General features: G+C 40.5%; 1 protein-coding gene across 1 annotated transcript in view; it reads left to right on the top strand.

Moving 5' to 3' along the window:
* LOC127019864 (rho guanine nucleotide exchange factor 4-like) overlaps positions 1 to 14,732 on the top strand; it is a 123,285-nt gene that overhangs the window by 60,833 nt on the left and 47,720 nt on the right. The gene's annotated exons all lie outside the window — the stretch shown is intronic.

The raw sequence follows: 14,732 nt of genomic DNA, 5'->3' as shown, positions 1-14,732 counted from the left end.
TTCATGCACAGCTATGCCCGCAGCATTGTCACTGGGAGCGTAGAAGCCTTCTCCTCACAATTTACAGGTCAGTTCTTCAGCTGTCATCGTTTTGGAACTGAGAAAACCTACCGATTTCTTCATCAACCCATCTCTGTTACCAGTCCCAGAACCCATTGCTCAGAAGAGTAACATCCTGATAACATGCTTCTCTGCCTCTTAAAAGGCTGGTTTAAACTGGAATTGGCTAAAAAGTGAAGTTGTAGATTTAGTGGTGGAGTCATTGGAACTGTGATGATCCATGACCATAGTATCTGAGTGCCAAACGTTCCTGGATTTCGGTTGTCAGTACCCAAGCCCACTCCTAAGTGACAACTCATACCTTTGGTGATCCCAACCACTGCAGAATGTGATGAGAAATGATGGGTACAAGTAAAAACTTCACGTATTGTGCCTACAATATTGCTTTCACCTCAGCCAAAATCTGGGAAGGCTAACATCAAAGGATGCTATTTGGTTGCTTTGGACTGGGAGTACTAATTATAATACTTTTCATAATCTCTCTTCTAATACCTTGTTTAGTTGTGAATTCATCTTTTCTTTTTGTTCCTCCCATCTAGTTTCAATCTGTTCACCATTAAAAGAGATATGTGTACATGGAGAGCATTTTTCTTTCACCTCTGAGAGCGCTTTCTAACCTTTATCAGACTGGAAATGCCATGCTGTATTGAAACAAGGCAAGCGCAGTTGTGCCTGTTCCAATTGTTTTGCTGTTGACATTTTTGAGATTATGCAACGAAGGATCTGTGCAGCTTGGTGAAGAGAATGAGCTCAAACCTTTAAGGTTACTGTGAGGTTAGTAATGAAAACTCATACAGCTCAGAAAATGTGTCTTGGAATCAATTGGGGACAGTGCTGTGTACAGAGCAATTATTCCCAGGAACAACAATTTTCAGTTCAAACAAGCTCAGACTGTATTTACAGCAAAGGGATGCTGGAGTCAAGGGGATTGTTTAAGTTCTGATACACTTTGATGACATTTGCTACATTTCCAGCAGGAAAGATAAGCAGACGCCAGGAACATAGTCTAGAAATGGTAGTTTCCTGCCTTCAGTAGAATTGCACCTGCTGAGTTCAGAAAGGGACTCACGGGGAAAAAAGTCCCATTTTCAGAGCCTGTCCTTTGCATTTGTGTTTGAAAGGAAAGAAGGCAGACAGAAATGTAATTAATCAAGGTGAGAGGAAACAGAATTGTAAAGAGATGTATATACATCATCTGCATGTATAATGGCTCTGTCAACTGCATGACAGCCTCTATGAAGGGGCTGCTGTCTAACATGGTGGAATTCTAGAGCTCTACAAGGCTGAGGCAGGTGAAGGTGGGGAGGTTGCTACATGGTGATGTGGGTCCCTATTTCCCTCATCTTTTGGTTTTGTTCTGATCACTGCAGAACTGGGAGAACAGAGGGTCAACACAGTTTGTTGATATAAACAAAAAGCTAATTTGTAAAGATTTGTGAGTTTACTTTGGGCTAGTTTGTGAGTAGAAGGGGCATACCTGAATGGCTAAAGAGTATCCTCTTTGCATTTATCTGCCATTGTCCTGTATAGGACTGCAGTTGCTAGCAGTGCTGGCTATCTCCAGCAAGAGTAAGGGATGAGGTCTGTTAATCATTTTGCTTTTCTAGGCTATCACAAAGGCACTGCATTGCAGCATCACCCCCTAAGTCAGACTGATACTGTGCTGCAGTTTAGCCATATGCTCTGAATGCAGTATGCCAAATACCAAATGTATGTGCATGGAATACCTGTCATTGCTGCACCCACGTGGCCTTGTGGACTTAAAATGCATCCTAAGTTTTTTCATTAATTTTACAGCACGCTAAACTTCCATGATCCCCAGTATGTGCTATGTGCCTCACTCACTGATTTTAATCACTAGAATAATCCTCTTTTAAAGCTCCCTTAGAATATATCAGCAATACTCTCACTATTCTCTTCTGTCCCTGAACTCTGGGTTTTAGAGAAACTGAGAAGCAGTAGATCAGTATCTCCCATGACTGCTTCTGGGGAAAAATCTGGAGAAGTAAATGTTAAGGAGAGCCACTTCAGACCTGCCATGGTGTGCATGGCAGTACAGCATGCAATATGCACCTTGCTCTGCTGGTTTTTTCCCTCCTGTTGGTCTCTCCAGGTCACTTTTTATACACTCTGTACTTGTCAAATAAAACAAATGTTTTTGGTGCTGAGAGCACTGGTCACTGTCAAAGCAAAGACAGATGGCTTTCCAGGCTGGATGGACATCTTCTGGGAATTTGTTTTAGAGGGGTTGGGTTGGTTGTTTTGGTTTTTTTTTCCATATTGGAGGAAGAAATTTGTATCTTTTGACAGTAGTCTCCTGGGGGATTCTTTCCTTTATTGACACTTCAGTGTTGTCCTTTGATGTAATAATCCTGCATTGCATAGTCTGTCACTCAGAAATGAAGAAGTTGAGCTTCTGGTGCAGGGGAATACCACCAAAGCTGAAAATAAAAATAATTATTTAAATCTACAAGACAGAGACAACAGCTATGCGTTAACTTAAAGGAAGATGCTACTGCACAGAACCATTCATGACGAATATGAAAATCAGCCAGCAGCTTAGTTTCACAGAAATATAATCTAAACTGACAGATTTTGTGTTTTACACTTCATACAGGCTATGTCATCAGCCAACTTAAAATACACGGATACTTACAAGTAGCCCTTTCATTGCATAATTTTTTTTAATATATCTGAACTACATCCTGCTCTGTAGCAGTTTTCTCTTTGGGGAAAATAATCTGTTTGTAAATATGGGCGGGTTGTTTTTGTTTTCCTTGGAACTTCATTTGAAAATGGAATAAGGGTACTAAGACTACCAGCGCATAGGATTTGAGCCTGGAGAATTTGTGTTGCTTTGTTCAAAAGATCAAATTTTGATATATGAGAGTAAAGCTCATAGGCAAAAAATGGGCTGCAAAGACAGAGAAATCAGCTTGGTTATATTGTCAGGGAAAGGAGAAACTGGACACTTAGATTTGTCATCCTAAGTGAACACGCATCAGGTATAAAACCATTGGAAAATAAGGTTAATTTAAATTTCACTTCTAAATTGGCAAGTTGTTACTGGAAGAATTCCTTTGCCATTTGCTTTAGTTCTGAGGAACAGTGATTTTTAGACACTGAAGGACCAAATCATTGTGTAACTAGTAAACCACAGCACATCCTTCAGTGTATTTGAGGATAAAGGTAATTTTATACATTGAGCACTTTTGAAAGCTAGGTGGCATGGGGCTTGGGTTCATTGTTTCTTGTCCCCTGCCCTTTAGTCAGATACACTGTAGCTGGAGAGATGTTTTGAAAACTAGAACGTGTTTCTGGAATTGTGAGCCTGGAGCAGGCTCCAGGCTGTGAGTCTGGAGCAAGTTGGTTTTTTTTAGCTGCTTTGGAAAAGCTAAGGGTTGGGAAAATAGTAAATGTACAGTTTCTGTTCACAAACAAAGCATTTTCCTATTCTCATTGGTGGCATATGGGATCTAGATAAGAATCAATTAAAAAATGGAAACAATAACAGCAGCACTGTGGAATTAAATGTTTTAAATTTTGGCTAATCACAGGAAGGTCAAATTTGACATATCTGCCTTTAAGCGAAAGGATTATTATGTTTGTTTTATAAGTTCAAACAATTGATAAAGAATTGCAGGTTTGTTGACCAGTGCTGTGCGCTAGAACACGCGAACAGAGTTGCTCTGGAAGGCACTTGTCCTTGTTTTAGCCTGTTTTGATTTTGCAAGTTACACCGCTAATATCAAATTTGCAAAGATTATTTTGACTGCTTCAGCTGTCTCTCTAGAAGAATGTCCCTTTTCTGACATGTGCCTTAGGTAGAGCTGCATTTGACTGTACGCAGTATGTACTGGTCAAAAGAAGGATAGGCTTGCTTTAGGTAATGTGACTTCTGAAAAGGCTTCATGTTCTCTTACCTTTTTAAGAGACCTTGTTCAGTTTGATCACTGCTAATCAGCAATGCTTTTTTATTAGTTAGTATTGAGATTACGTTGTTGCCTCTGTTAATATACTTTTGTCACTTAATTTTACCATCTCCAGCTGGGGAGACTTTAAATCAGTCTCCAAAGCTTCCAAAATATTCTGTGTTGCAGCCAATGATCTGTAAGTGGTAATGTGTCATTTCGAATTCATAATTCAAAATGCACACTTAGCATCTCAGGCTCATGATTTGCTGAAATGCTGATCTTACCAATTCTGCTACTCTTATTTCCTTGTTGAAGCCTGCAGTAAACATCCTAAGTAATGAATTTAACTATTAAAGGCACCCTGACCAATGTGACCTTGCCAGAATGCTTCCTTCTTTTAAAGGGATGATTAATAATGGCTTTGAATTGAATACTTGATGTATTCCAAGAGGAATAATGTTTTCCTTGGAAGAGTTTTCTTGTTGTAGGGTGAGATTGCATCTGACACATTCAGCTATAATTTGGACCTGGAGCTGAATGTTGTGAAAACACTCTGAAATGTACCTTCTTACACCAGTTTCCTAGGAAACTTAAAATTATTGAATGTGAAGTCTCTTTTTTTGTTTTCCTATGATATTTGAAAATTTATTGAGAATCAACAGGTTCAGTATCTCAAGCTTAATTCTTTGAATTTGATTTGCAGTAAGATATCACATCTGCACCCTCAGATTCCCAGGGAGCAAATACTTCACAGTGGGCAGCTCTGTTCCTACTGCAGTATGAACAGTATCGAATGTATAAGGGCTATAAGGCCTGTCCTTGAGTTCTTAAATATATTTCATAAGAATATTGCTGTCCATGTACAGTTTGAAATTATTTTGGTGCAGACTCTTTCACCGTCATATATATATCACTGGCCAGGAAGTCAGGAGGCCCTGGGGAGGAGAGGTAGTGAGGGCTGACTGGTGTGGGGACTACTGTTGGAGCTGGTGTGAAGCACACTCCCAGCCATGCAATGAGGGCAAGAGACTGCACCATCCTCTCATCCAGGTCACCTCTGTGCTCCAACCTTCTTCTTCCATTGGTTTGTAGAGCTGGTCTTCAACACAGGTGACATAGCAGTACTGGATATTAAAACCAGTCAGTCCTGGACTCTGGCAGCGAAGTTTATGCTCACAGAACTGTAAATATGCAATGTCCGAGGGAGTTTGAAATTTCCACCTTGTCTCTGTCCATGAGGTCCCTCTTAACTGAGCTAATGTGGCACCCTCCTATTCTGCACCCATCTTCCAGTGGAGATGCTCTTGTGTCTTTGTCTACTCAGAATATAAAGACTGGATTACACTTGGCCATGTTCAGCATCTCTCCTGTAGCTTGCTCAGAGCTGATCTCCCAAATCTGCTCTGAGTAACGCTAAAGAAGAATCATCCTGACTAACTCAGAGCCTGACTTTGTCTCCTTTGTTTGTGTAGTGTTGTGTCATTCAAACATGTGTGCTGCAAAAAGCCTGATCCCTTAGCTGTCATGGCAGTTGTAGTCAAATAATATTAATCCTTGATTTCCTGTTTTCCATTCAGAAAAAATTGGTAGCTTGATCTCAGGATTTTTCTTAGAACTCAGATTAAAATATAAATAGGGACAGAGGGATTACCTAAAGGTAAAGCAGTTTTACCAGTATTTTTAATGAAAAGACTGTAGCCCCACTATGAAACCAGAAGATCTGTTGTGTGTTACATGAAGACTGGTCATTCAAAATAATGTCAACAAAACAATCTTGCTGCCCCTTGAGACTTATACTTTTATACTTGATAATGCACAAGAGCAATTGAAAGTCTTCTCATGGCATTCATTTTTAATTACTTCTGCGGTACAAGGTCATAGATATAAGCCACTTGTCAGCCTGGATAGCTTCACAAAGATAAAGACTAGATTTATAGCATTATGCAGAATTCTGGGAAAAAACAAAGGTCACATTTTTCAAATTTAAGTGTTCAAAGTTAGCCTTTTAAATCCGTCTTCAGACACTTATATAAACAGCCTGCTTTTCAGAAGTGCCAAGCAGTGGCTCTTTGTGCTGACTTTGCTGGAAACAGTATGCGCCCAGCGCATCTGTGTTATTCATCGTATCGGTTAGCTAGCTATAGGCTTGCAGGCTTCGTTTCAGGTTCTGGTGTTAAATAGTTTTGTCTTAACCAGAAGTGGCTGCATTGTCAAAGGTTTTAAATTATCAAGACAATTCTTCATTATTACTCATTCAAGTTATAATGCAGATTACTCCATTATAAGAAAGACCCATGTCTCTTTTTTTTTTTTCCTGATCCAGGTTTGACTGTTGTGAAAATAGCGTAAGGAAGTTGATATTTCCACGCAAAGTTGGCATGACAGGGTGCAATATTTTAAAGACTTTTGTGATATGAATTGTTTTACTTCCTAGTGACAATTCTTCATAAAAATGACTTTAACCATTCTTTACAGCATGATCTTTTCCAGGCCAGTAGTTAAAGCTTAGTGTTTGTTTCTAGACTGTGACTTAAGGCTGAAGAAAACTCTATGCTTTTTGGCAACAAAATCTTTAGTAAAGATCTAGCTTCCGAGCTCTTGATCCTTCTGAGGGTGTACTTGGATGTAAAGACATAATAAAAGCACAGAATCTTTGGAAATATAAATCAACCAGAATTTCCTACAGCATGTTTACATTCTTTCCTTTGTTTAATAAAGTAACAGGTACAAGAAAGGAGGCACTATGAGAGCCTGTGATAGTTTGGGTTTCTAACACTCTCCTGTGAGTGCTCTTAGGAAGTTGTTTTAGAGGTGAAGCAAACATCACAGCTAAATCAATATAATTAAAACAGACAAGGGCAGCGTGAGATTTGGGAGATAACAGCACTTGCATTAAGAAAACTCCAATTAAGTACCTGGAAAGTAGCTGCAGAGGTAGGAGAAATAACAATTCCTGAGAGAAAACGGGGGAACATTTTCTATTCAGGGTCTTCATTTGAGGACTGGTGATGACTAGAAGCATTGGTTATGTCCGAATTGTTTGAGGCTTTTTTATTTGCTTTCTAGAGGAGAAAAAAAGATTAAAACACAGTTTGAGTATGTTGGAGTATGAAACAGGGCTTTGGTTCAGATGGACTCAGATAAAGTAATGGCAGAGCAGTAAGACTCTGTAGCAGTAAGATAGCATGGCTCCTTTGCATGTTCCCACAGGCAAGTTTCATATACTTGTGCAAGCAAAACATGAGAGAAGCCCAAAGGTGACCTTTAGGAGTCACACCACACGTAACTGTGCACTGAAGTGGTGGCAGGTGTTGAGATCATATAGGGGAATCTGTGGGAATAATCTTTTAAGAAAACAGTGTGTCTTTTTTTGCCAGATTGCCTATCTTCCAACTTGTGGAATGTGCCTATAAGGTTTGGAAAAGCTGGAGGAGATGCTTTCCTAAAAATAAATAAATAAAAATGCCTGAAATCTTATTGACAAAGCTCTTTCAAATTCATGTTTGTCAGGTTCGTCAGCTGCACTACACTCTTTGATGTTGCTTTTACCTCCTGTGTTTGCTGAAGTAGGTGTTGTCTACTGTAAATAACTATTGTTCTGATTTTCTGGCTCATCTGCTTGAATTTCCTCAGTTGTTGTTACACTTTTGGGTAAGAATGGGTGGATGTGGAAACACAGACATGGTGTTTTCATCTTTGCAGGGGAGCTGAAAGCTCATCCAAGGTTACTGCTGACCTGAATTGACTCTGAGAGTGCTCTACCAGTCGGTGGCAGATACGTTGTTTCCCAACCAGCAGCCTGTCAGTATTTTGGGAGGCAGTTGTCTGATGAAGGGGCAGCTTTGTTGTTGTTTTTCACTTCAAGGGAAGGGAGTTTGGTCTGGGTTTGATTTTTTTGCTTCAAGGCATAGCAGGCACAGGGCTAAGCAGCAGAGTTAAATGGTCGGGTAAAAATTCAGCAAGAGTTTGGAATGTCAGTGTTTGTTACCTGTTAGAAACAAGAAACACAACCACTTTAGTCTTCCACAGAGGAAGCTTTCAAAAAATTATGATGGATGTTTTCATCTACATGCCCCGCCCATGCGTGCCCCCCCCCCCCCCCCCCCCCCCCCCCCCCTTTAAATAGCAGCTACATCAATGAATAAGACTTCTTGTTGGGGCAGTAATGACACGCCAGATATTCCAACCAGTACATCCTACTGAATATACAGTAAAAAATGTGCCTGGATACTAGAAGGGATTTGTCTGCTAGTTTTGATTGCTATGATTGATTTAATGTTTAGATTGTGATAGGGCTTAAAGGACTGAGCTATAGAATTGGCCCCATCATGTTCAACATTGTCCAGACATAAAGTAAATAGTATTTCCAAAGATGTCCATCTGAAAAATGAGAGCAAACAGGTTGGTATGGATGAGTAATCAGACCTGAGCAAATAAACAACAAATATGTAGAGTAGGAGGACATGTCTGCTTTTTTCCAAGTCAGTAGCTGTGATGGGAATGCAGCCAGTGAATTAATAGTTTTTCATGCAGTACAACAGAGGGGCTTTTCAACAAAGGATCAGGCTTTGGATCAAGAAAGTACATTTATGTGATTTTTCTATCTGTTTTTCCCATTGTTTCCACTCTTCTTCAAATCTAGTTAAACTGCTCCCCCTCTTCTCTCTCACTTGTAACATCACGCAACAAGCAAGGAAGGGACTGAGGGCAGCTCTCTGCTGCATGTCTGCCAAGGCAAAGCGGACTAAGCTGCAAGTGCGTAGTGAGTGGTAACGTGGGAGTCAGAGCTGCAGAGCCATTCATAATCCGCATCTCTCTTCCCCATAATTATCTCCACTACCCGAGAGAGCTGAGAACTCCCTTAAGCCTCCCTGCAAGTCATTTAGATTCTAATTGGGATTTAAAAACTCTTGAAACCTGAGTGGGTGGCTCAGTGCATTATTGCTGATGAATGTCACCCTGGGTGATGCGCCCAGCAGACCCACAGAGGACCTGTGCTCAGCTTTCCATTGAAGAACTGTGTCCTTTTTGTTTTCGAGTGCGGATTTGCTCTTTGCCTCAGCTAATTACGAACTGGTTTCACTCACAACAGCAATTCCATTTGTGGCGTTATACCAAAATGTTAATTTAATTTTGTTATGTTGAATCCTTTCCCTTTTTAATATTTCTTTCAAATGGAGGCGATGAAGCTTGCTTTCTCCACTTAAATATTTTCTGCCTCTTCTCCCCATTCTGTGTTCTTTTTTTTTCCTCAAAGAGTCACTGAAGATAGTTCCATTACCTGCTCAAAAATGTCATCATGAGCACCTTAGCTCTCTAAGGCTTGGCTTTGCAGGCCCATATCCTTGGTTGGTTTTTTGTTTTGGGTTGTTTTTTTTTTTTTCCCCCCTCATGAAGCACATACTAACTGGTCATTGTTCCCTTGTTGCTAATTCCCTGCCAGACTTCCCTCTTCCTGTTAAACTGGCCCACAACCATACGCAGGATGATGTGAGAGGGTCCATCAGCACAGTAAAGAGCTGGAGAATTGCACTGCTGGGGCAGAAGTGGGATGACATCACTCTGATGGATTTTACTGTGGCAGCTGCATAGGGACCTCCGTATATCCAGCAGCTGATAAATGAAGCACATAATTCAGAACAGGACTGATGGAGGCTGCAGCACTACTGTGGTAGCTATTTCTAAGGGAGATGAGGGTTTAGCAATTCAGAATGGGCGAAGAGGAGAGTGGAGGGGCTCTTTTCACCTGGGCAATGTAGTCGGGGTTTGGTTTCCCCACCCCACGCACCCCTTTCATTTTTTTTATCATCTTAAATCTCTTGAACCACTCCCTTCACCAGCTGCAATGCACTTTCCTGTGGGCACTGCAGACAACCACAGCAATCTCTGCTCAGTGAAGCAAAGGGAATGATGTTGTTAGCTCTGAATTAATTTGCTCTGTGAGTGTAAATCAGGCTCCTACTGTTATTTTGGTGAATTATTTTAAATGTAAATGCTACACAGACAAATTAAATGTATGGCTGTGGTACTGAAAAAGCACACTTGAAAGAGAGATACTTCAAATACACAAAAGTTGTTCCCTTGGTCAGTAATATAATGTGCTTTTAATAAACTATGGATGCTCTTGGCTTTCAAAGCTGTCTGTAATCATCATGGATTCCTTTCCCAGCCTTACCCCTAAAAGCTGTAGGCTGTAAGTCAAGTGAAAACAGATAACCAAAATTTTGGGGAAACTGCCTCTAGCCCATTTTCCTTCAGTCCTGGGTCATTGTTCAGGCTTCTGACCCAGGCACGCGGTTGGAGTTCCTCACCAAGGGGGAGCTACTGGGGTTTATTCCAGCTGAGGCATAAACATATCTCTGAGACATGATATGTCATATCTCATGATATGTCATGAGACATATCTCTGTTAAGAGGCTGTGCTAGATTTGGGGCTGTAGTGCCCAGCTGTTCTGAGGAAACTGTTCTAGAAATTTATTCAGTGAGAGGGTGGGATTTTCTTTTTTTTGTTTGTTTGGGTTTTTTTGTCGTGGTAGTATTATTGTTTTGGGCAACAACAACTTGTGGTCACTAACTCCTGGCACTTGGAATGTATGAAGCAGGTCCACCCTTCAAAAGAGGAGAGGAGCTCAGAGATGGCAAACAGTGTCACCTGTACTAGGTGACGCTAGTCTTAACTGAACTCTGGACTATGGTTAATATTTGTTTTCAGTCTGTGACCTTCAGTAGATCATCTAATCCCAACTCCTTTTGGTTTCCCACCGGTTAGATGAACAACACAAGGCTTCTCTCATTTTTGCCCTCCCTGCCCTCTTCTGTTGGTTATTAAAATTGAGGCTGTCCCAGTGTAGCCCAGCTGTTTTGTTCTCCAGTGTCAGATAGGCTTGATTGTGGCACCCAAGAGTAAACATCCTACCGTACAGGCAGCTGCCTGTATGCATTTCAAATTATCCAAACTTACCTATAAGCAGGATGCAGCTGGCAGGCCACTAGCTGGGGTGGCTGTAAGACGTACAGCTGTGGTTTATACTGCGGCCATTGCATGGCACTGCGGGCATAGAGTGCTCTTCTGTGTGAAACCACAGAGCTGATAACGGCTCCAATGGCTTTCTGATGAGATGGATAGCTCTGTAACTGTGTAGGAGAAGTAGCTCTCGGGGTTGCCTGGCATCAGCCTCTTACATGCTCCCCTTCAGCAAGGTGGGGGCACAAGCAGAGCCCAGCCAGGACCCTTCCTACTGCTGATGGTTTATGCCTGTATCTCAAAGCCTGTAGGAAGGTGTAAGGGTCAACCCATATACCTTCTTCCTTTGGACCATTTTGATCAAGCTTTATTTGATTTTTATAGAATTGTTCCCTTTTGTTTTTGTGACGGTCCTTGAATGTAGCCTGTCTCAGTGCTGTCTGCTCAGGCACTTGAACGCAGACCACCCGTGCCAGTCGCTGTTTTCAGTGCCATTTTTTGTATGACTTTTGCTGCTTCATAACCTCAAGATATTTCTTCATGGAGTCAGGCTCTTGACACCTTATTCTCTATTCAGATGCATAAAAAAGGGTTTGTGCGGCATTCTTTCATGAGCTACTATTGCTAGAATTATCCATCTGCTTTAGTACTTTAATGACATAAATCCTGAGCTTGGGCTTGGACTAACAACAGTGTAAAGCAGAGTTTTAATACTTGCACAGAAGGTTGTATTACTAAATGTTGGTGACAACCCCTCCATGTGTTCCTATGTATGGGATTTGTTGCCATATTTAGTGAAATTTATCAGGATAGCCATATAAAATATGGAGAAAACTGCTTGAGCTAATTGGATGCTTGGTGTTATTTTTTGACAGAACGTTGTTCGTTGGTGTTGCCTGACTGCCAGGGACAGGTCAGATCAGTGGTTTCAGAGACACACAGATAGGCCAGCTGTGACCATACCAGTGGATTTCAGTGTTAAACGGAGACGAGCATTTGGGGGGGCAGGAATGAGGCATCTGAGTCAACTACCATGCAGCTTAATGATTGCCTGTCCGACTAGTACTGTGTCGTTGAGGAAGCTGATAGACTATTTCGGCAATCTCTGCTAACTTGTCTTTAAAGATTTTTGTATAGTGCTTGCTTCTTTTCTACTTGACCTAGTTTATGCTGTGCATGTTAAGTCACTACCTACATTAAAAGCCGTCATTCTCCTACTTTCTTGATGGATTTCTAGTGCATTGGGTCACCATTCCAGACTACTGTTTTATTTATTTATTTGTAATCATGTCTCCCATGTAAGCTGCTTCAGAGCAAATTCTTATTTTTCATTAGTTTTATTCTTCCCTGGAACATTAGTTAGTTTGGGAAAATGTATAATGGCTATCTTGGGCCATTTTTCCTTGAGGATTGAGAACTTTTGTATGACTATGAACTGCATTTTTTGATGAAATATGTCCATGAGTACTCTTCTGCCAGGAAAACTGATCCAAAATGCAGTAGCAGGTTTTGAGACTGCAGAAGATTGATGAGCTTAGTAAGATCAGAGAAGAAAAACAGATCTCTAGTAAAAGCAAACACAGCTTTCAAGGCACTTAGCAGAGGTATAGAGCATTTTAAGTAATACAGATAAATATCTCCCTGGAGCTTTTGCTTTTTCATCTAAGCACAGATCAGAGAACCAATAGGAAAATGTGGGGGGAAAAAAAACAAAAGCTTTAAAGATGTCAATGAACATTTTTCCATCTGAAAATTACTTTTAGCATTGAAAATAGCAGAAGATGCATAAGGCAAATGCAATGAAGCCATGCATAAAATAAGGGAAAAGAATGAGATCAGAGGGATGCAAAGAAAGTTTTGAATTAAGTGACTGCTAACTCCCTTCTTATAAATGATTTATTTTTATTTGTTCTTGAACAACATTTCTAATTTGTTTTTGTTGCTGTACTAATACACTGAAAGTTGTTCATTACCATCAGATAAATGTTTTTCAGACAGTGTATGAGCAAAAAGTGATACTTTAGCGCTCTTTAAAAAAAAAAAAAAGTGCCAACCATGGTAACTCTGCATAAAATGATAGTATCAGTAGCATTCCAGCTGGTTTTGAATTTTATATTAATGGGCTAGGTCTTAGCCCCAGCACTCCTTTATATGCAATTGTCGTGGTTTAACCCCAGCCGGCAGCTAAGCACCACGCAGCCGCTCGCTCACTGCCTCCCCACCCCTGGGATGGGGGAGAGAATCAGGGAAAAAAAAACCTCGTGAGTTGAGATAAAGACAGTTTAATAGGACAGAAAGGAATGAAAAACAATGATAATGATAATAATAATATGACAATAGTAATACTAAAAGAATTAAACTATACAAAGCAAGTGGTGCGCAATGCAGTTGCTCACCACTCGTTGACTGATGCCCAGTTAGTTCCCGAGCCGCGATCCCCCCTCCCAGCCAGCTCCCCCAGTTTATATACTGGGCATGATGTCATATGGTATGGAATAGCTCTTTGGCCAGTTTGGGTCAGCTGTCCTGGCTGTGTCCCCTCCCAGCTTCTTGTGCCCCTCCAGCCTTCTTGCTGGCTGGGCACGAGAAGCTGAAAAATCCTTGACTTAGTATAAACACTACTTAACAACAACTAAAAACATCAGTGTGTTATCAACATTCTTTTCCTACTAAATCCAAAACACAGCACTATACCAGCTACTAGGAAGAAAATTGACTCTGTCCTAGCCGAAACCAGGACAGCAATCTATACTACTGGCATGTATTTGGTAGAGAACTTCTGTATAATGCTATGATGCAGAGCATGTCAGAGCAAAGCTATGAGAATGCTTGATTTTTTTGTGAAATGTCACTTAAAGTTGAATGGTTGGGTAGTTACACACTTTCACAGAAAATTCTGCTTTAATCATAAGCTCATATCCACCTCCATGTCCTGAACTGCCATCAATATTGAGTAGAGTTCCAGGTTTAGACAGTGAGTATATCTTTGCTATGTTGTGCATATTTATTGAATTCAAAGCATAAACAATCAAGTATTTAGTTCAAAAATAGCTCATACTCCAGTCATTTTGATGTCAAGTTACTGCACTGAACTGATCGCTGCTATACTGAATTTACACCTCACCATGTTATTAGAAGTAATCAAGTGATGCGGCCTTAACAAAACATCATATGTAATGAAAGTATTGATGAGGACGATCTTTGCAGGTCTTGCTGTAACCTCTGACAGCACTTTATTTTGTATTACTGGGGAGCTTTGTTTTCAGGTAATAATAAGCAAATGAACCCTTAGGCACTTTTTCTTGGCCCATTGACACAATTAGGTTCATAAGATGCACTTGCATTATAGAGTGAAATGAGGGCTCAAGAACAGGCTTATGTGTCCCCAGACTCTGACTGGTGCTTTTCCTATCCAAGCTGTACAAGATCAAGCTGAAAGTTGTTTTTTTTTTTTTTTTTCACCTGTTCTGCAAAAATTTTGAGTCTGACATCATGTGTAACTTGGACAGCCAAGACCGTCACCCGGAGTGCTGATAGCAATAGCTGTGTTTTCACTTCATTCAGTTCTACTATAGCCGTGTCAAGTCCATTAAACTAAAATTACTAGTTATATCAGCTGTTGTTCTCTGCATCATGTTTGTGTTAACTACTTACTTCATGCATAGAAATCTTTGTGAAGCCCACCTCTTTGTCATGGAAACTGTTGTCCTAGTAGTTGCTAATCCAGATGAATATGTCAGCAAATGTTTTCTTTAATCATCGACGTTTTTCACAGATTTTGAGAACAGAAAGTT

Source organism: Gymnogyps californianus, chromosome 10, assembly GCF_018139145.2.
Source record: "Gymnogyps californianus isolate 813 chromosome 10, ASM1813914v2, whole genome shotgun sequence".
Lineage (NCBI taxonomy): Eukaryota > Metazoa > Chordata > Aves > Accipitriformes > Cathartidae > Gymnogyps > Gymnogyps californianus.
This window is presented reverse-complemented; position numbering and strand designations above follow the sequence as displayed.